The sequence below is a fragment of the Crocodylus siamensis genome, chromosome 10 (assembly GCF_052110815.1).
Source record: "Crocodylus siamensis isolate JL-2025a chromosome 10, ASM5211081v1, whole genome shotgun sequence".
NCBI lineage: Eukaryota > Metazoa > Chordata > Crocodylia > Crocodylidae > Crocodylus > Crocodylus siamensis.
In genome coordinates, this window is record NC_143404.1 from 25,956,734 (window position 1) to 25,978,879 (window position 22,146).

Genomic DNA, 22,146 nt, shown 5'->3' on the forward strand with positions numbered 1-22,146 from the left:
TTTAAAAAAAATAAGGAAATATTTATTTTGTTTATAGGTTAGGTACATTGTGTGTGGGGGGGGTAGTATTTCATTGTAGTGCTGGAAAAATCATAGGACAGTGTTTTTTAATTTAAAAAAATAGAAGATGGTTTGTTTCATAAACCTCCCTTTGATAGTGCCACAAGCTGGAATATTCTTCATTCTTGAAGCTTCTGTCTCCAGTATGTTTAAGAGCAGTCATAGGAGGGCCTTTAGAGCAGCTCCAATACCACACATGTGAATTTGAAGCATGCAGGAAGTCCCAAGTGGGTGGGGTGTGCTTGACATCACCTCTCCCTAAGAAAGCCAGGGACTAGGGTTGTACAAAATTTTGGTGGCCGTTTCCTTTAGTTTCATATTTGGACACTGAAATGTATCTGAAATGAAATGCAAGGCTCCAAAACAGCTCTGAAATGAAACAGATCCTTCCAAAACATTTTGGAAATGTTTCGGATGTTTTGGACTGTTTCAAAGGTAGGCTTACAAGGAAAGAGAAACTAAGAGGGAGGGGGAGGACGGGGGGGGGGGGGGAGTACTGCTTTGATATTGACATCTGTAGCTGGCCAGTGACAATGAGCTGTCCCTGAGGTCCCTTCCAATCCCAGTGCTATGGGGGAGGGACAAAAAAGCACCATAAAAGGCTGTTTGTGAACTGCTCTTTGCCATTTTGCAGCTGCATCTGTGTCTGTGTAGCAGCAGGAGCAGCAGCAGAAAGTAGCATCTGTAAGCTTGCAGCTTGGTAGCGCCTTCCTATCAAGTTGTAGCCAATCCTTTTCTATTTACCCTTGCCTACCCTCCCTGTTGTTATCCATTGCAACTGTTTCTGCCCCTCAAAATCCTTTTATTTGTTCTTCTTATCCCCCCCCAAACAAAAAGAAAGCAGTGCTTTGCCTGGCAGTGTCTCATCACTGTGCACTGCAGGAAAGCACTACAGATACATTACACACACACCCACACTGGAGCACATTTTTTTCCAGCACATGAACTATGAAGCATGCTGGAAAGGCAGACGCCAGGTCTTCTGGCTGGGGAACCAGAGAGGGCAAAGGGAAAGCTGTAAGTTCCCCCTCCCGCAAACTTAAATGCACCCTCTTTCCTAGCACTATTGGCAGCAAGGAGTTGGGACCAGTGCCTGTATCTGCACCCCTTCCAATAACACCAGCCATAAAAGTAACCCCCAGCACCACCAGCATAAGTAGCAGCAGCATGACAGTCTCCTCTACCCTTTTCCTGTTCCCAGCCTGAGCCTTCCAGTGCCAGAGGAGCTAGATCTGGAAGCAGGGGACATGAGCACCTTAGCAAAAGTAATTCTGGGGACCGAGGACGAATGTGAGTTTGTACTCCACTTCCCCAAGTTCCCCTAGAGCCAGGTCTCCTTCCCCAGAAGGCAGTTCACAGGAGGTTGATGATGAGGTTGTGGAGGCAAGTGGCTTAGCTGAGTCAGCTCCTCCTGTTTTTCTTCCTCTGCCTGCTGAGGAAGGGGATCAGGCAGGATCTGCACCTGCAACCCAGAAGCGAGGGAGTAGTGTGGTGTGGGATCATTCTGAGGAGGCAGATGATCCCACATATGCTATCTTCCTGCACTGCTGATGTAAGACCAGCTGCGGCGAGGAGGTGAAACACTTCAGCACTAGGGGGATGCTGATACATCTCAGGAGGCACCACACCCTTGCCCTTGCTCCTCCTCAACCTTGAACCAGTGGAAGTGTGCCCAAAAAGAAGTCCCCCCCCATTGCTCCAAAGCTCCCATCCCCAGAAAGCAGAGGCAGGCCACCCTTGAACAGTGGGGCAAAAGTGGACAGAAAGGGGGGCACATTGCAAAGGTGAGCAAGATCACCTACAGCATTGGGGAAATGCTTGCTCTGCATGGCCAGCCCTTCTCCTCAGTTGAGTGGCCAGGGTTCAGGCAGCCCATGGTTCTTGTGGCACTGTCCTACCAAGTGCCCACACATGCCATCTTCAGCAGGATAGTGGTGCCCTCCCTGTATGAGGCATGAAGGGACTACTTGAGCAAGGAGCTGTGCAAGGCAGGTCCATAAGTGACCTTGCACTTCACCTTGGACATCTAGAGCAGCCGGGGTGGAGATCATGTCTACTTCTCCCCCACAGGGCACTTGTGCCATCAGTTAGGCCATCAGTGGACTCTCCTTCAAGCCAAGGTGATGGATGAGTCCCACACAGCAACAGCGATCACAATGGCCATGAACCACATGGTGCAGGGGTGGCTCACTGGACAGGGCAAGCTCACCCATAGGTTCATGGTCACTGACAACAGGGCCAAGGTGATCTATGATGCCAACTTTCTTGACATCTGCTGTGTGGCACACTAGTTCCACCTCATAGTCAGGGACCTGTTGAAGGGGGACAGGGCTCCCGGTGATGGTGCCATCACAACTGGCCAGCTCACTTTGAAATGCAGGAAGGTGGTCAGCTACTTCCACTGGAGCATCAAGGGGGGCAAGATGCTGTGGGACAACCAGACAGAGCTGAGCATCCCACAGCACAAAATCATGCAGGATGTGGAGACTCAGTGGAACTCTGCATACCTAATGCTGGAAAGGTCAGCACTGCTGATGCCCTCCTTAGCCAGGTGATCACCATAGTGAGAGAACTTGAGAACCAAATGCAGAATTTCCAATTGATCAATGTTCCTGGCTGGGGCAAGCTGCTGTCACCAGAGGTGCAGGCACTTGTGGAGCATCTGAGGGAGGGTATCAAGAAATGATTGGATCCATTGCAGTCCATGTGCTAGTGGCTATGTGTGACCTGAGGGTGAAGGGTAGCATATGCAGAAGCAAAACCCTGGATCACTGGACAGAGGCGCTGGAGAACAGAGTCCGGGAAGCACAAGGGCACAGGTTGGGGGACATGGAAGATGGACATCCACTTTCCTGTGCCAGCACTCCCAGCAGCAGCCAGTCTTCTCCACTACAGCCACTGTCCATGTGGGCCAAGGGCATGGCTTCGATGGTGGAGTCCAGAGGCACCAGACTCCAGCCTTGGGCAGGTAGCGCGGAGGCCTCAGTGGCTGCTAAACTGTGACCCTTTGGCTTCAGGTTGCCCAACAGGCCAGATGTGGCAGGATCTGGCCATGGTTGCCCAGGAACACCTATCCTATCTACCGACCAGTGTTCCAAGTAAGAGGGTTTTCAGCATTGCTCAGGGGTGTTATGACATCCCACCTTACCTCCTTGGATTTGGTGGAGCGGCTGGTGATCCTTAAGGTGAACCTCCTATTGCTGGGGTTCTCTGAGCTCCACATGCAGATTGAGTGAACTGCACCCTCCTCACTCCATCCACACCTATTTCCTTATTAAATTTTTTAAAATCCATTTAATGCCCCACTCAGAGCTGGAGGTGACACTCACTGCATCACCAGCCAGCAGGGGAAGAGCATGTCCCTGCTGAGCTCCCATGCCAGGATGAACTTGGAGGTATGGGATGGGGCTATGGGGAAGGAGGAGACTTCACTTCATCAACCTCTTAGATATAGAAACTTATGGACTCAATATAGTCATTGGATTTATGACACACTACAACCTGCCTGACATCTGACTCCCCAGGTAGCAGGTACCTGTCCACTTTTACCTGCTATATCCTTTCCACTCCCCCCATCCCCTCCGTCTCTGAAACCCTGACACCTCAATTTATATTTTCACTGACTTGCTTTCTTGCCTGCGTTGCATACCAGCCTCTGGCTTCTTTATTATTCCTTCCATCCAGGAAGAGCACACACACCAATTGCAGATACCCGAAAACTTGCAAATAAGAATTTCTCCAACTATTCACTTGGTCTAATAAAAGATATCAGATTGACCCGAAGAATTTTGTTGGGGCTATGTCCTCAGACCAACACGGCTACAACCTACACCCCTTAAGGCATACAAGTGACACAAGTTTTGCTTTCAGTAGTTTGAGGTGCAGTTTCACAGAAACCCCTCACTACTCTGCCAGAAACCTGGCAAGCCTCATGCCCACATGAGGGGCTATTTATGTGGCAAAACAGGTGCTAATGAGGGTGGCCATTTGATGCCCCACTCTCACAGCTGGAGGCAGCAGCTTAGTTTATCACCAGCCAGGAGGGGAAGACCATCTCCCTGCTGAGCTCCTGTGTCAGGTAGAACTTCAAGGTATAAGGGCTGGGCCTATATGCAATGAAGGAGGCTCCACATCATCTTGGGTATGACCTAAAACTGCACACTGCCAGGGTAGGGAGGCCTGGGTGAAGGCTGCCAGTGGCAGGAAATGCCAGGACCGTGAATCTCCCTGGTGAAAGGTGGATAGGAGGCACCTGATAAACTTCAGCCACCACACAGTCCTGGCTGGGGAAAGCCAAGACCTATAAGACCTTTGAGAAGTCTGAGGCTTACTTGTTGCAGTGGAGTTGTGAGGGTGAGAACAGGGGCTACCATCCCTGAAGTTTTCATCCTGCTGCTCCTTAACACACACACAAAGTCACATGTCATGAGTTTTGCTTTCAGCCATTTGAGGTGCTGTTATCCAGAAACCCCTACACCTATCTCCTTTGAACCTGGTAGAGATTATGGCCTCAAAAGGGGCTAATATCCCTGCATTTTTCATCCCACTCTGCCTACACACACACAAGTGACATGAGTTTTGCTTTGAACAGTTTGAGGTGCAGTTCCCCAGAACCCCTGCACCTATCTCCTTGAAACTTTGCAGGCGTTATGGCTTCAGAAGGGGCTGTAAGTATCATATGAATTGGGCAACAAATTACAAAGTTATAGGCAGTTTTGTGATTCCCCATTATAGCCTATTGCCAAAACACTAAAACAGCATTGACATTCCAAAATGGTTTTGAAAAAAAATAAATGGATCAGCGATCTGAAACGAATTGCTGTACCTCCAAAACGCTGAGTCCAAACTGAACTGAAACACAGCTGTTTCATACAGCCCTGTTAAACAATGAAGTGAAACAATGTCTCTCTGAAATGCCAAATCTGAAACCAAAACAAAACATAGCTGTTTTGCACAGCCCTACCAGGGACCTGCTACAGACAAAACTTAAGGGTGTTGATCTTATTCTATAATGTTGAATTTGCGAGCTGGTAGATGACTGTCTGAGATGACATCTTTCTACTATTAGGGCTCTAATATAGGACTTGCAGTAAGCATGTGTTCTCAGCTATCACTTGATTTAAAAGTGGAAGGGACTGGTGTCTCAACTTTTTTGTTTCCCCACCTTCTCCCCAAGACAATGTGTGTCTCTGGAACTAGCTTCCTTTTTTGTTCTCAGCCTGCATTGCATAATTTATAGGGTGCATTGAAACGCACATATATATTCTCAGACTTTTGCCAAATCAGTATGTTGAGGGCTTTAAGGTACTTGCTGTGGGAACTTATTGGTCTGTGTCAACTGGCCTACTGGAGTGGTTTGCTGTGGGAGATGTATCAGAACTCTGAGGAGTCTGACAAATCTGTCTCTTTGAGTAGTTATGTTTAAAGAAACTAGAAACTAAAAGGTGTTCCTCACTCTCTGCCAATAGGTGGGCGATATACTTGCACTGTTCTCTCTTACATTAATGAGAGCAAACTGAGATTTTCCAAACCTAACCCTGTGAGATTTTCCATTGATGTGAGCATATTTACATATGCTCACATATGCTGAGATAAAGCTAGAGCTTCAAGCCCTTATGAAGGAGTGAAGACACATACACATTCAGCTCAGTCATGTATGTATTTGGATATTTTAAGTATCTATCCATGACTATACGTCTTGTGTACAAAGTTTAAAACCAACCAAGAGGATATAATTAAATTGTGTGATGCCTACAGCCTAAAATGAGATAACTTTACTAGTATCAGTTGTATTAAGAACCTAGAAACAACACTTTGATCTGTAGTTTGTTGCACTATTAATGAAGAATAATTATTTAGCAACTCAACAAGAAGGAGATATATCATTTTCATTATTTTTTTTAAATCATCAAAATCTTGCTCCCACAGTCAGCCCAGTTCAGACCCTAATGTAAAACAAAATTACTTGGATGTAGACTTTTATCCCATTTTTCTATTAGAATGTAGGTTTATCTTAAATGGATGGCAAAGATAAGCAGTTAAAACAACATGATCTGCTTTCAGTTATTATTATATCATAATACTTTATAAATGGATAAGTAGCTCAAGGACAAAAACACGCATATGAACAAAACCAAACCCCTTCCTAATAGTCTTAAAAGTGAAATTGGCTTTTTATTCTGAAGTACTGGAGATGCCAACCTCCTTCACTCACTCAGCAGGTTTTGACTAACAAAATGATTTTCCTATACTTTTCCCCACCCCACCCCTTCAAAATATCATGGGAAGGATATTATGCATTCCCAACCTGTCAGCTTTGGCTGCATTACAGAGTGCTCAATTATGCTATAATCGAATAGCTGCCCAATGTAGGCCACATAATGACTTCCTGATTATCTGCCTTTAAATGATGAATGAAATGAATATGTAACATTCTGTTCAAATATAGCATAGTTAGCATGCCAAATGAAAACTGATTTTGTGCTCTTCTGCCTGAAAAGCATACATTTTATTGTAATTCAGTTCAACAGTTGTTCTGCTGCTTGTTTTCCCTTCATCAAGATAAACAGTGAATGAGCTATCTCAGAGAACATTAGTTTTCATTTTTGCTTTCAAACAGATGCTAAAGGTGTTAAACATTGTTTAGATTGTTCTGGTTCCTTTTTCCATGTTGTTGATAAAATGCAAGGTCAGATTTATCTGAACAGTTCCTATTGGGATATTGCAATACATATTGGCACTGTAGCAAGTCTATTATGAGTAATGTATTGCAAAGACAACAACATTAAGGCCTGAATAAATTATTTATTGACAATAACAATAGATGTTTTTCTTCTCCAATATATGGTATTTTTACCAAACAACCAGTATGCCACTGGATATCAGATTTAATTGTACCTCCCCTGTGGCATCAAACATTAAATATGCTCAAGTTAGGTTTGTTTCATATAACAGGGTTTCAAAAGCTTGATAGGGAGATTCCACAACATCTTTATCCAAGAGCCTTTTTTGGAAGTGTTTCAGCTTAATTTTAAAGCAAATATGTGCGTGATGCATGAAATCTTCCCATGTGAAGACATTAAATAAAATAGCTTCTATAACAGTGATATAACACATACAAACAACACCCTGAGTCTTATGGCTTGTAAAACATTATGAATATATGTCCTTGAAGCTTCCCTATTTCCTGGATGTTATAATTAAAGGGTTAGTTGGCCTACTTAGTGATATCATAATTCAAAAGATAACAGATGTAGTGAAGTACTTTTATTATGATCTTCCTAATATTCTCTGTATGTACCAACCAGGTAAAGCACTGGCAGTGGCAGGGCAGTCTTCCTGATATTGTTTTGACCCCAATTTATCTTTGTCCAGCTGAAAGTTCTGCTCTCATTTTTTGACCATTTTGTCTGTTGAGACAGTGAATCAGGGAGCCAAAGAGCAATTCATGCAAACTGGGATCTTTATTTTATGATGTGAACATCTCTAGTAATAAATCTGGTAGGCAATAAAGTAGAGTTGAAACAGAGAAGAAATATTTGAAAAGGAATAGGGATTAGTTTAGGAATTTGCTTTACTGAGAATTTTTACAAAGTAAGAAATAGCACAAACGTTAAAAATAAAATCTCACAAGAGTGTCAGTATGGGCTTGGGAATTAGTGAGCTCAAGATATGTGCATATGTTTAATAATATGTACCCAGTTCTCCAAATCACAAGGTCAGCCTTACAGGTGGGCATCATGGGTGATCGCTCAGGGCGCTATTGTCAGGGGGTGCCAAACACACAGACACACACACACATATGAGCAGCCCACACTCACAGCAGTGCTCTCCCCCACCCCACCCTGCCCCAGCCAATCTCCACCCCAAGCAGGAGGAGTGGTATCAGGCCCAGCCCACCCCCTGCCTCCAGCCACAGCTCAGAAGGAGCTTGGCTGGGCATGTGTGGGCAGGGAGGGGCCTGCTCCTGTTCACCCACCTTGCTCCTGCACAGCAGCAGTAGTGCCTGCTCATTTGGCACACCATGCTGCTCTGTCTCCGTGCCAGACTGTACCCCCCAGCCTTACCCACCTGCCTCTACCTCTGCCTGCAGCAGCACCACTAACTTGGGGGAGTGAGAGGGCACCAAAATACAAGTTAGCCAATGGTGCCATTTTCTATAAATCTGTCTCTGCCAAATCAAAAAGAAAATTAGATTACAGCATGAAGAGAAAGGCTTAAAATGTTTGTGTACCTTGCTTACCTTGCCATTTGGTAGTGGAGGAATGTAGTTGAAATTCAAATTAAACAACACACCATTCCTTATTCAATGTTCTTTAGTTTTTCAAAGGCCTGACTATGATTCAAAAAACCAAAATTCTGGTCTAAATCCTGTCCCTGCACCATAAACTGAATGACTGGGATGAGGCTTGAAAACAGACCACATTGATTTAGCAGGTATAAACATTTGCTGAGAAAATGAAATCAGCTTCCCAAAATTTTTTAATAGACCTATGTTTGCTGAATACAATTCCCGAGGCTATACTGTAACTTTCTCAGACAATCATTCCTTTTGGAGCATGTAGCAGAAGTAAACCTGAAGCTACCTGAGGTCTTAGGCTGTCAGATTCCCCCCACTGGCAGAGTTCCTGTTGACTGCTTGCTGCTGCACCTGTGACTCTTTAAATTATCTGCAGCTGAGTTGGTTGATTCTTAGTGAGTAGCTATTGTCAGGTAATAGTTGTTTGCTTAGCAGGCCTGAACTAAGTTGGGCTAGGCAGGGGACTGCTTTTCTCTTATCAGGTAAACTATCTTTTATAATACGTGAAAAAAAAAATAAATTGCAGGTTCCCCTTCTTAGAGGTAGGAGAGGGAGCAAAAAAGGGAGAAGGGTGGAGATTTTTTTTTCCTGTTACCCATAGGTAAGCCTTACTATGCTATGTAGGGTATGTCTATTAGGGCTGTGTGAAGCTTCGGGCGGTGATTTGTTTCAGAGGAGATTCGGCCTGATTTGGTGGCTGAATCTTTGAATCAGGGGACTAATTTAAAGGTCTGAATTGATTCAAAGCTCTCCAAACCTTTGGCAAAGATTCGGAGAGCTTTGATGATTCAGGCAGTACGCGGTGCCTTCAGGAGGGAGCTGCAACCACTCCCATTTGGTAAGTATTAGGGGCAGGGGAGGAGGGGCTGGGGAGGGGACCATGGGGGGAACCCTTCCAGCCTCCCCAACCCTCCGCTGTTCCCTCAGCCCGCCCCCCGCCAACCCCTGCCCATGCCCCCAGCCCCACCATGGCTGCCCCCGCCCACCCCAGCTTGGTACTTTAAAAAAAGCCCCAGTGCTCACTGGGTGCTGCTGGGTGGGGAGTGATCCCCCACTGCCCCATGCTTCATGGGGGGGGCTGTGGATGAGCCCCTTCAAACCCACCCTCCACCCCCCTGACCCCACCACAGCTGTCCCACCTGCCAGGGCTCTGACCCTTTTTAAGAAGGAAAAAAAAAACCAAGAAAAGCCCCAGGACTCACCGCTCCTGGTGCAGCCTTGGGGCATCTGGGACTTGTGCAGAGCCCCCTACATGGAGCGGGGCAGTGGTGGGTAGCAGGGATCATCCCCCACCCGGCAGCACCTGCTGAGTCGGGGCTTTTTCCCCCCCCGAGTGCTGGGAGCTGGGGCAGGCAGGACAGCCATTGCTGGGCTGCGAGAGGGATGGGGAATGGGTGGTTCAGAGATTTGGAGATTCTTGGCTGCTACCAAATCTCCGAATCGGATTCAGTCAACTCAAATCAGGACAGTGATTTGAATCACCAAATTGAATCACTGTCCCTCAAATTGGCCAAATCTGAATCCGAAGCAAATACTAGCTATTTTGCATAGGCCTAATGTCTATGCTATGGTTGCTGGTGTAATGGCAGCTCTCGTAGACAATGCTAAGCTAACTTGTAATTAATTATCTGTCTCAGGGCTTGCTATCAGTGTTGGTACAGCTGCATGGAAGTCAGTACAGGCCCATTTCCTCAATATTTACTGATCTTCTTAGCTGGATTTTGCAGTTTATGCGTAGTGGAAGTCAGTTGCCTCTCTTCCCTTTTATGCTTAATGCTTTATTCCAGATTTAGACTTGCTAATGAAGTCACTGGGCTCCAAAGAGCAAAAGCAGATCCACTTTTATCATGGGCACATCAGAAGAGATTCTGTCTGTCTTTAAATGAAATAGAACAAAAATAAAAGATGCCTTCTGGAGAAAGTAGGCCATCAAATGAAAATGATGTGCTTGTTGACTAAAAGGCTTTCAGAGCTTTTGTCTATATCAAACTGGTGGTTTGTATGCAAAATAACAACACGTTGAACTCACTAGCCAGTTTGGCTGTGCACCTGGCTCCCACTGGCTCTTTTTGATGTAGTAACCTGATACAGCCTAAAATTGGTCCTGTGTGGTAGGAGAAATGCCTGAGGTAGCCTTCAGGCACAGTTTAATGTGACTGGCACCCACCTTCCAGGATATCAGAGGTGTTTCAGCTTCTGAGGACCTACAGTTTCTACCAGAATTTTAGTCAGCTTTCCTGTGCAGTGCACAGCCCTGCCGTGGGCCAAACATAAATGTAGATGAAGAATATAGAGCTGAAAAGTGGGAGGGAAGCAGCAGAGAAATGAGAGGATATCGGGCACATCATTCCCATGTTTTTACTTGCAGCGTATTGCTAAGTTTTTAAGTGTAGGTTATTGTCCACTGAGCTCTTATTGTGGATTAACAATTATCTTTATATAAGATTGGTATTAAGTGCTTTACATAGGTTAGAATAGAAATGTGATAATGCCCAAGTTTTTTCCAAAAGACAAAGGCCTCCATCCTGCAGGCACTTCTGCATGAAACTGAATTTATTTACATGGGTAATATTAAACATGCTCCTAAGCATGTGTGTTTGAGGCCAGGGAAACATTTTTGGTGTGTTTGATTTGCAGTATTTTTCTTCTTGCTGTCTTTCTGTGTATAATCAATTATAAACCACTGATGTACTTTTATTAACAAAGAGAATTTGTTAGTGAACTCAACTAACTGCACTGAGACGGTTGAATGTATGGAAAATGGAATTTCTTTAAGACACAAGTGAGAATACTATCTGAAACTTATATCCCAGCAAGGGACAAAAAGTGAGCAACAAATTTAATTGATTGACTGACTACCTTAAAAAGGATATTGAGGGACAAACAGAGAGCCTGCAAGGATTGGGGTAAAAAGAACTGATCAGGAAAGAAAGCTACATCTTTAAAGTGAAAAATTGCAGGGATAAAGTGAGAGCTGCCAAATGTCTGGCCAAGTTAAACGTTACAAAAAATATTAAAGAAAAGAGAAATTATTTTGACATACATTAAATGAAAACAAAGATCTAGAGTGGGGATGCTATGTAATTAGGATGAATTGCAGAAAATATAGCTGTTGTTCAAAAAGCAAATGAATGCATTGTCTCAATTTTCATTAGAGGTAACAGTGTTAAGAAGGAAAATATCAAACTCATACTAGTGGGCTTACATAAAAAATCGGTCTTGAAACTCGCCTCATTTAATATTTTAATTAACCACATTAGCACAAGTATTGTGAGTCTGTTGATTTAAAAAAAAAAAGTAGCTGTTGACAAAAAATTGTACTTATACGAGGACTAAAATAGGAAGAACTGAAAGATTTAGTTTAGATTTGGAGTAACAGAAATGAGATACAATGTATTTTTATAAAAAGCAAGGTTATTCTGCTGGGAACTTGTAAGAAGAATGTCTGTTATGGGCTGGTAAACTCTCCTTTGGAAATGGTTGAGGAAGAGGACAGGAGTATAGTAGTTGACCTGGATGACTCTAAGCCACGGGTGGGCAAAAGGGCAAGTCCAGACAGTGGCCAGACTCCCAGCAACGCCTGTCCATGTCACTACCACTGGTTTCCATGGAAATCCCAGTTGCGGCAGCACTGTGACAGTGTGGAGCCAGAGTTTCCATGGAGATCGGTCCCAGCAGCTGGGATCTTGCAGTGGTGACAGTGTGGTCTGGAGCAAGGGCAAAGTCGTGATCCACTGCCTTCATGCCCCTGTCCCAGGGCTTGCAGGCAGCAGACTGCAGTCTGCCCTGGCTCTGGAGCATGCTTTCGCTGCTGCAAGATCCCAGCTGCAGCCCTGGAGCAGCTCCCTACCCAGCTGCATGCCCTGCCAGTGCTGCTGGGACCAGTCTCCATGGAAACTCTGGCCTTGCACTGTAATGGCTCCACCCCTCCTGGGGTCTCTGTGGAGATCGGCCACAGCAATGTGGGCAGAGCCTGCTGGAAAATGGAGCCCACTGTGGGCCCAGTCCAGCTCATAGACTGGACTTTGCTTGCCCCTGCTCTAAGCTACTAGGCATGAAATTTCTAGTAGGTCAAGGAAGAAGGTTAATGGCCCTGGTACAAGGCAGCGGTGAGACCTCATCTGGCACACATGTACAACTCTGGCTACCCACGATCTGCTTTTAATTAATCTTGAATAGGTGCAGAGAAGGGTTACTAAGGTTTTTTGGGTAATACAAAGCCTGTCATACTAAAAGACTCTTCTGTTTTGGCCTAATAAAATGAAGACTGAGGGAACATATGATTGATGTCAACTGGCCAAGGGTAAGCACCAGGGAAAGAGAACTATTTAAACTGGAGGCCAACTTGGCACAAAAACAAATAGACAAGAATTGGCCATGAATAAATTAGCACAAAATTTTAATCATCAGAACAGTGAAGTTCTTCAATATCCTTCTAGACCTGATGTAGTGGGGGCAAAAACAGCGAGCTTCTCTTATGCCCCCACTAAAGGTTAATCACTTTAAGAAATGGATGATCTGATGTGATTGCCTGGGATAGCATAGAACTGGAATCGGTACTCTAGAGAGAGTGCCTTCAAATCTTGTGTACTCTTTGTCTTTTTTTATAATCTCTCTCTCTTTTTTCCCCCTCTCTAGTGCACACACACACGCATGCATAGAAAATATCACTTTGTAAGAGACATTTCTAGGAGGAGGAAATCTTCCCTTGTTATGCAAAATAAGGCCACATTCCTGCATTGTTTAGTTCTAAGGGAGATTAGATGTTGGCTTCACTGGGAGCAGAGTAGGGCCCTAAATGATTGTCACTGCCTGTAAAAATACTAAATTGTCATGGTTTCTGTTGTAATGCAAAACAGTTTTTGCATTCACCTGTAATTATTCCATTACTTTGTTATAAATGAATGGCAGGCTGCAAGATTTGCTTCCATTCCCTCAACGCCAGTCAACACTGACATTTCACATCAGATAGGAATGAGCTAAGGGTAAAATGTAATAATTTTAAGTCACAGTAAAGACTGAATGTTTTGTAATTCTGACTACAGATTGCCTGATCTTTGCATCACTGATATGGTCACTGTTGATAATCAGCAACAGCAATGTCCATTGCTTTCCAAAGCAAAAGTGTGGCTTAGTGCAGTGATCTCTGCAGAAATCATTTCACAGTGTTCCCACTGAATGTATAACTAATGCCAGTCAGCACTGCACTGTATATAATGAAGTACAGACATTCAGCTTGGAGTCTTGGTTTTGTGATGTATGTGTTTTCTCTGTTGAAGATGATGTCTTTGTACTATATGGGATATCCTTCAAGGTGATTTGGTATCGTCTCTTTTGATGCTTATTTGAAAAAATGTATCAGACACTAAAAAAAAATAAAATAAAATGAGAGGAAGATAGTTTACCTGAGATTTCCTTTTACATAACAGCACAACTTGGGAGCCAACTGTCTAAATGAACACAACTTAGAATTGTCTGGAAATACATCTGTTTGTATCGGATGATTTTCCTTGATAGACTATGGTGCCAGCTATTCACAAGAATAACTCCAGCATGGACTAAAACAAGGTTGCCACTTTTATTCTGTGGGTATGAGAACGCTGGATAAGACACGGTTCATACACAAAAACAACCTCTCTGTGTTTTCTGAGGCTTATTTCAATACAGCAAACCTCTGATTAATTTTCAAACCTGTCATTGGATTAATTTACACAGTCAGCTGACCACAATATGCACTCACTAAGTGGCCAGTGACAGTTTAAAACCAGGCCGTCTTTTCTCATTTCATGCAAGGCTTCCATTTTGACTCTTGGGAGGCAAAATAAGTGAGGAGAAACAATGGAGCTTGGATATGTGTACTGAAGATTTTCTGGATAAGTCAAAGCAAATGTACTAAAGCTAAATGTAAATTCTGTCTTGCAAACATTTCTTGAGGGAATGGGACGCTATGTCTGGTTACTCTCTAATACATCTGCCTCGAGAAAGCAAGATAATACTGAGCATCTGGAAGCATATAATCGAATCATGGAGAGAAAGAATGGTGAGCACTGTGATTTCAGAATTTCAGTCCAGCCACATATATTAAGAAGTGAGGACTCCTGAAGAAGCCAATTAGGGTGAATTCTCTGAAGGGAACATTGGCAGTGGATAAGTAATATATTTCTGCTCTGGACATTTTCACTTGGGAAAGTTAGTGTGGCTATTAGAATCTTCCCATTCACCCCACCTACCCAGTTTATTTTTATATTCCATTGACTACAATTGTAGACCTATATCATTGATCTTACTGGTACATGGCAGCACTGAAAACAGTAACTATTCATTTACAGAAGATGTGAGGAAGCAAAATAGCATACTCATCCTTTAGTTTTTCACATAGCCCACTGCATTACTAACTATTTCGAAAGAAAATACATAGTTTACTATTGCAAGACTTTTGGGTATCAGTTGGTTTTCTGGGCATACTTGATCAATGACAGATTGTTTCAGATAGTATCCACATGGTACTCAAATAATTCTGCAAACATGGTAAATGCTTTTATTGACTAAGTGTAAAACTGATTATCACTTAAATAGCTCTTTTCATCTTCAAGTCCCTTCCCAACATTAACTAATTAGTCCTCACAGTGTTCCTGTAAGGATAGATACAGTCATTCCCATTTTACAGATAAAGGAAGTATAGCAAAAGCAGTCAGTGACTAGCTCAAGGCTGCTGAGGGTGTCAGTGGCAGGGACATGATTACATTATAGAGATAGTCTCAGACTTGACTTGGAGTGCCAGAGGTACTCTATGATTATCTAGCAAGTTGTCTGTCTAGTCTCTTTTACTATATGCCATATGTAGAATGATATCATTTCCTGCCAAGGAAAACCCTGTTGGAGGCATAGCATTGTCCTAGAAGCTTAACATTCCAATTTGTGCAATGCTCAATTCCTCCTGATCCAACTTTATATGACCATGGGAAGGGATGAGGCATAGGCCTTGAAAAGCATACTTGACTCTGAAGATGTTCTCAGGGAATGTATGCCAGGCCAAAGCATCTTCCCAGGGAACCAGCCTTCTCTTTGTCATGGTGGCTCAGTCTCCCATCTCACACCTGGGTCAAATTAATTTAAGACACAATGGATGACCTTACTTCATGGTAAGAAATAAAGATCGTCTGTGCAAGAGAGAGATTTTCTCAGTCTGAGACAGTAGAAACAAACAGGAAATGCCATCACACACCTTTCCTAAGTGTCATCTATAATATAGTGTCTTAGACATTTAAAAAAAAGGTTTCTTTCCAAATAAAATACTACATGCACTAGTCTACCCTTGGGGGAATGGGGAGAGAATGGAAAGGGAGGATAAATCTTGTTTGACAAACATCACTTAACACACTGCTGGAAGGCAGCTGGATATGACTCTGATGATGGTAGTATAGGAACATAAAAAGAACCTCTCCCTCAAAGGGGGAGGAGATTGATAGTCAAGAGCAGCTCATGGGTTTTCTGGAAACTCATAGTAAACAGCTGTTCTGGGTGCAGACCTCCAAATGTACAGTGTAACCAATTACACAATATATAAGCAGAGGTAGATTTTTGTGACATGTCTTATTACTCAGATTTGGATGTGGTATCCAACAGCATTTTATACTAGTACTCACTACAAGACAATTTAGCGACAAAAATGTGGATTTGTCCCACCCTTTATACACATTAAGAACACATCAGAATTCTCTCTTAGCCTTTAAAAAGGTAAACAGGCAGACATTTGGCTTGTTTGATATTTTTAATACCTCCCATAAGGGTTTATTTTATGTCATTGCTCAAGATGATTACCACTTTAATGTGTATAGGCTAGGGACAGACGTCACAAATAAACTGGCATAAACCTGTACCAGAACAGAAGTTCAGTGTACATAAACCAGTTTCAAAATGACTGAAACTGGTTTAAGGTAAACCTGGCTGAATGTAGTATCAGACTTAACTGATTTGGATCAAACCAGTTTTTTAAACTTCTGTCCCAGACCCCTTCCTCGTTCAAGTTAAATCACAGTTCTCCAGCATTCCAGCATGCTTTCCAGCCCTGGCCTGGCCTGGCCTGGGCTGTCAGCAGAGAAGGTTTGGGGGAGGGGGAGGCAGGGAGTGCCCCCCCCCCCCAGCAAACCCCAGCTGGGATCTGGGGCCATGGGGGGGAGTTAAATCCCTCTTCCCCCAAGTACAGAGCTGCCCTACCCTGAGAAAATTACTGCTGCCTGTGACTATGGACTACAAATCCCAGAGGCACCTGGAGGCAGGAAGAAGAAGTGATGAGAAGCCCTGCACAGTCCTGCTGCTGTGATTCTGAAGCAGGAAGAGGAAGCGAACATGCAGCCCATGCTGGCTACATGCCAGAGAGCCATGCTCTAACATCCCCTGGTGCCTGGCTTGAGTCACTTTAGGCATGTGGCTGCAAAAAGTAAATGTCTGTCACTTGTTAGTCAGTTTAATCTCTGCAGCTTAGACTAACCTGCCAAGACTGAATTGATTTAAGCCTTGGTCTTTTTCACTGTCGCTGCTTAGCCTATGTGTTTCCTCTGATGTCAGTAGGACTAGTTGTGGCGTAAGGTACTTCTCACAACTATAACTAAAGATGTATCTTTTTTCAGGAACTGATGCTTGGCATTCTTTAGAAGGTGCTACTGATGGAAACCTTGAATCCAGAACTTTTTGGTGGCGAGCTTTTGATAAACAGCATAATGACCATGCTTGTGGCCCCTGACTGAAAGGACTGGAACACTGTGGAACAGCTCCGCTGTGCTTCACATTACAAAATAATTAGGGATGGTTAAGTCCAAGGGCTCTCTGAGATGATTATGTCAGGCTACCTTTCTGCCTCCCATATTCAATGACTATGAAGCCAGTGGAGAACTGATATGGGGGGGAGAGGGGTGATGTCTTTGTAATCTGAAGGTGTTCAAGAGTTCAGCAGACACTTAAAAATGGAAAATTAATATTTAACCAGATTATTACATTCTGTCTGCTTCATTAATGTTTTATAAATATTTTGAAAATGCTGTTGACGGAAATAATATTTACAGGTTTTAAATATCTTCTGGGAAATGAAAACTCATCATCCTAATGAACATGAACTAGCTTACATCCTTATTGGACAAACACTATACTAGAACCATGATAGTAAGAGCAAGGTGATGATGTACTATGTATTGGAAATAACTAACTTTTAGGACAGTCATCTCAGCTATGTGAAGAGTGTACTGTTTTAAGTATTTACGATTCTGTTTTTATTGAGACACTAAGAAAATATTTTTCAGTTGATTTTTCGAACCTTTCTCACTTCAGCAAGGATTCTGAAAAATCTATTTTAATAGATTCTGGAATAACCCCATGAATATTAATAGTCATTATCACGTCTGTCCCTACCCTTGTTCATCCACATGTATTTGCTTCATTCCAGCAGAGAACCTTTTTGCTTTGTTCTTTTCAGCAGTTTAAAATTGGTGGTTTATGTGAACTCTACAACTTCTTGGCTCACAAACACGTCGGAATATACAGTCTAGACTTGGTCTCAAAATGTAACAATTGTTCCCGCTCTCTCTAATTGGTTGACCCTAAATAGGAATGCTTTTGGACTTTAAGGTGTTTGGTATTGGTAAATCTGAAAGTTGTGACTCAGCATAGTTTTTAAATAAATGCAGTACATTTGCCATCCCTTCTGACCCCCCTGCCATCCCCCTGCCTCTGCCACACCCACCCACCCACACAGGACTCTTAAAAACGAATGCGTGTAAAATTTCAATATAGCACTTCATCAAAACAAGGAAATAGACAAGCGCATAAAGGGAAAAGGAGATCAATATTTTATGTTATAGGGATGAATTACATCTATGGAGATTGAGATTTTATAAGAAACCTAAAATTTTTGTGGCAGCATTATTTTGAATTATGTTGTTGATTCTCCCCCCCTCCCTTCACACCCAAAGGTCATTAAAACAGAAGCTATAGGGTAGCCTCTGCTGTGTATTATAGCTAAATACCTTTTCCACAGCATGTCTGGATCCTTCAGTGCTCTAGATGGAATACAGATGTGGTATTTCTGTTTTCATTAGAATATTCTATCTTATCTTCCATTTCACAGTATCTAGGGGTTTACATTGTGCACTATTTTTTATTTCATCATTTAAGTTTCGGTCTCTCTCCCTTTTCTTCACATTACCAGATCTTCCTAATCATAACATGGACTTAATAATATATGAATTTTAACTTGAAGGGTTAAAGTTGTGTTAAAAAGTGTTAAAAGGAATCATACAAACAGAATCCATGTATGTGAAATTAGTATATTCTTTCACCCCTGCTACCTACCTCACAATAGGCCAAGCAAGCATACATAGAGCCCTGATTTCGTTCTTAAGTTTAACTGCATGCACATAGTCAAAATCAAACTTTTCATAAGTGTGTCCTTAAGTGGGCATGATCTTTGCATATTTCTTTTTATTAAATCATTAAAAACTAAGATATGTAAGCTCTGTGCATGCCATCCATTTATGATCTTGGCACTGTAGCTGGCATTATTTGTACCATCTATAATGATATTGCGGGAGCTGACTGTGCTTTCTCTAAAACAGCAGAGCCTCTGCTGTCCTGAAAATCAAAAGATGAGCATCAAGCTAGACCTCCTCTCCCCTTCCTTTCCTTCTCTCTATATGATACCAATATTACATTTTCAGACTTATGTAACTGTCTTTTAGTCAGAAGCAGACTTCACATACACAGAAATCAACTATCTGGAACTTTTGTTATGTCCCATCTCAAATTTCACTAACTACTTACTATAAAAAGGACAACTTTAAAACTTAACAGTGGTTACTTAAGCTAGTTCCGATCTGCCAAAATCTATTTTATGAGGACTGGGAAACATGTTTCTTTCCTTTTAGTTTTGCTGACAGGATTAAACCTGACACCATAATGCAGGCAAAGGACAAGTCCAATACTGCAAACCATTTTCTGTTTTATTATCTGTAATATTTGCATATTGCAGTACTCAATTACACCACAATTGAGCAGAGGCCCAATCTTTGCAAGGTAATGACTTCCTGATGATCTGTCTTTAAATGATGAATGGAAAGAATATGCAGCCTCCAAAGCATCATAAAAGACCAAGTCACTTTGCACCCGAATCTGCTGCTGCTTCTTCTTTTTTTTTTTTTTTATTTGTGAAGGGAGATTAAAATTGTAAGTGTTCCATCTGTTACTTTATCATTTTTTCCTAACCTGTCTGCAGATTGTTAAATTATTTGGATATGTTTCCAGAGCTGTTTATATCTTCCTGGAAAAAATATGTACCTGAGATTCAAGAAAAAAACCTCGCTTTTCTGGGTTAATCTTAGGATTTCAAAACTGAGTTGAGATCAAAATTGAAAAACCTGGCTACTAGTGAACTATAGATTCTTGTTGTTCATGTAAGCCCCACCATCACCCACTTCTGAAATGTAGAAATCTGTCACTTCTGAGATAAACCCACTAATCCACCTCTCTCCTTGGCACTCTCTGTACAGTGGGCAGATTTCTTGTGTGGATATTTTCTATCACGTTTTCCAGTGCTACCTTTTTGTCATAAGCTGATGGCTTTAACTAGTGATTTTCTGTTTTTCAGATTCGACGAAGAAGTCCAAACACCTCCCTGTGAAATGTTTTCGGAGTGTATCCCCTGCTGAAAGTCTCCTCTAAGGTAATTGTTATGAATGACAGCAAGTGTGGCGTAAATAAAATTGCTGAAACTGTTTCTTGCTCAGCAGAACAGCTTGTGAATTCTATATGCCACAATATCCAGCAGCAGCAGCCTCTTTCAGTCTTGCTGGTAAATATCTCTCCAAGTCTTCTTGTTGGCAGAGTTTTTTTTTTATCAGACATAGCTCCCACTTTCCATGCTCTTTTCCAAATGTTGCTGTTTCATCTCTCCACTTGTATTAACTTTGCCTTTTTTAATCCTGTCCAGTCTGAATAACCAAACTGATATTTTTCCACCCATGCAAATTTGCCTAATACTCTTGGTAACTAGGTACTGCATTCTTTTCCTGCTTCTAGTGTACTATTTTGCTTTCTTTTTTTTGTAACAAAATTGTCGATATTGAATTGCATATGCTGTTCATGCTGACAAGTTTATGTTCTTTATTTGTGAAATGACCACGCCTCTAAACCAAACACTAGGACAGCAAACAGACAATGTGGCTAGGTACAAACATTCAAAAAGCCTGAAGTAGAATTAATCTAAGTTATGCAGCTTTCTGTAAACAGCATAATTTAGATCGGTTGTGAACAGAAGACACATTCGCCCTTGAGGTGGAGGGGATCTTAGACTGGGTTCTTCCATTTTTAAACCAGTCTGTGTGCCCCAAACTTCTGTTCTGTTATTGATATAGATTGGTTTCCAGTCACCTATGCTGGTAAAAGGATAATGTCTGTACCTGGCCTATATATCTCATTCAATGTTTTTAGATTTTTCTTTTTTTTAGCTTAATTTGATGCTCCTGCTTTCTATTACCAGACATTCTGTGATTAAAACTTTTGAAGTTGCTAAGTGAGGTAGCAGGAATTGTGGTTTTGATACAAAAGTTATGGGCAAAATTCTTTGGCCTGTGTTAGTGAGAAGATATGGGTAGTTGGTCATACTGGTCCTTTCTCACTTCAAATCTATTAGGTACTTTCAAAGCTACATTAAAATCTTCTGTCTTGAAATGTGTATGTGACACCAGCTGTGTTATACTTGGCTTCATATGGTGTATTTAATTATTAAAATCTTAGCAAAGTAAAGGAAAATGCAATATAAAATCTTACAGGGTTTCAGTTGAATTTAGATAAATGAAAACAGACTATTGCTGGTGTCTCATTTGAAATGCTCTATAAAGTGTCTACACTCGTCACCACCATCTTTTTTTAGTAAAGTACTCTCTACTTTCCTCCTGGACAAAAGGCTCAGGAAAGTTAAACATGGCCATATTCATACAGTGACCCCTGTTAGTTAAAAACAAAAATGGAGAACTTAACTGTTTTTCCAAGCTCATGGATGAACTACTTAATGTTTGGGTCAGAAACAGCATGATGTTGGTGTGCTGAGCAAGAGTTTCACAGGTGTTTGGTGTGTTGTGGAGGAACTACTGAGGGAAATTATTCTGCTCTTCAGGTGCATTTTCTTGCCATTATTCTTCTCTGTGGGATATTTAGTGTTGTGTTTGCAGGGAAACAATGTTGCCAAAGAAATCCCAGCTGTGAAAGCCCATAGGACATTTAAACTGGCCCAGGAGGATTAGGGGGCAGTGACTGATATCAGAGGCTTCCCACAGCAGCTTACCATTTCCCTTTCAAAAGCAGACAGGCATTTGAAGTTCTGGATCTGGAAACTCAGCTAAGCCATGCTTTACAAAGCTGTTCTCCAGGATGTCAGCTATGTTTGAAAATAATAGTTGACCAAAGATTGGCTTACAATTGAAGGATATATAGAATAGCTTATTGAAAACCTGAAAAATGGTAGTATAACTAGAGATGAGTGAGCCCCTCCCTAAATAAGAGGGTGGAACATGCCAGGATGGTTACAGAGAGGCTTGAGGCTCTAGCAGCAGAGAAGAGGGCACACGGTCCCCTCCCTGCCCGGTTAGCCTTCGCTGCTGCCCCGCACTGGAATGCTACTGCTGCAGGGGGAGAGCGCCGCACAGCTATCACTCAGGGTTCGTGGCAATGGGTGCACAGACGGTCAGCAGCAATGTCACAAAGACTGGGAGAAGGAGGGGGGGAGACTGGGCCTGGCCCCA

The 22,146-nt window shown here is 42.5% G+C and overlaps 1 long non-coding RNA gene across 1 annotated transcript in view; it reads left to right on the top strand.

Annotated features, from left to right (window-relative positions):
* LOC149856360 (uncharacterized) overlaps nt 1-22,146 on the top strand; it is a 743,716-nt gene that overhangs the window by 469,539 nt on the left and 252,031 nt on the right. Inside the window, exon 4 of the long non-coding RNA XR_016444434.1 lies at nt 19,995-20,069. This is a non-coding gene — a long non-coding RNA (uncharacterized LOC149856360). The remainder of the gene's footprint in view (nt 1-19,994; nt 20,070-22,146) is intronic.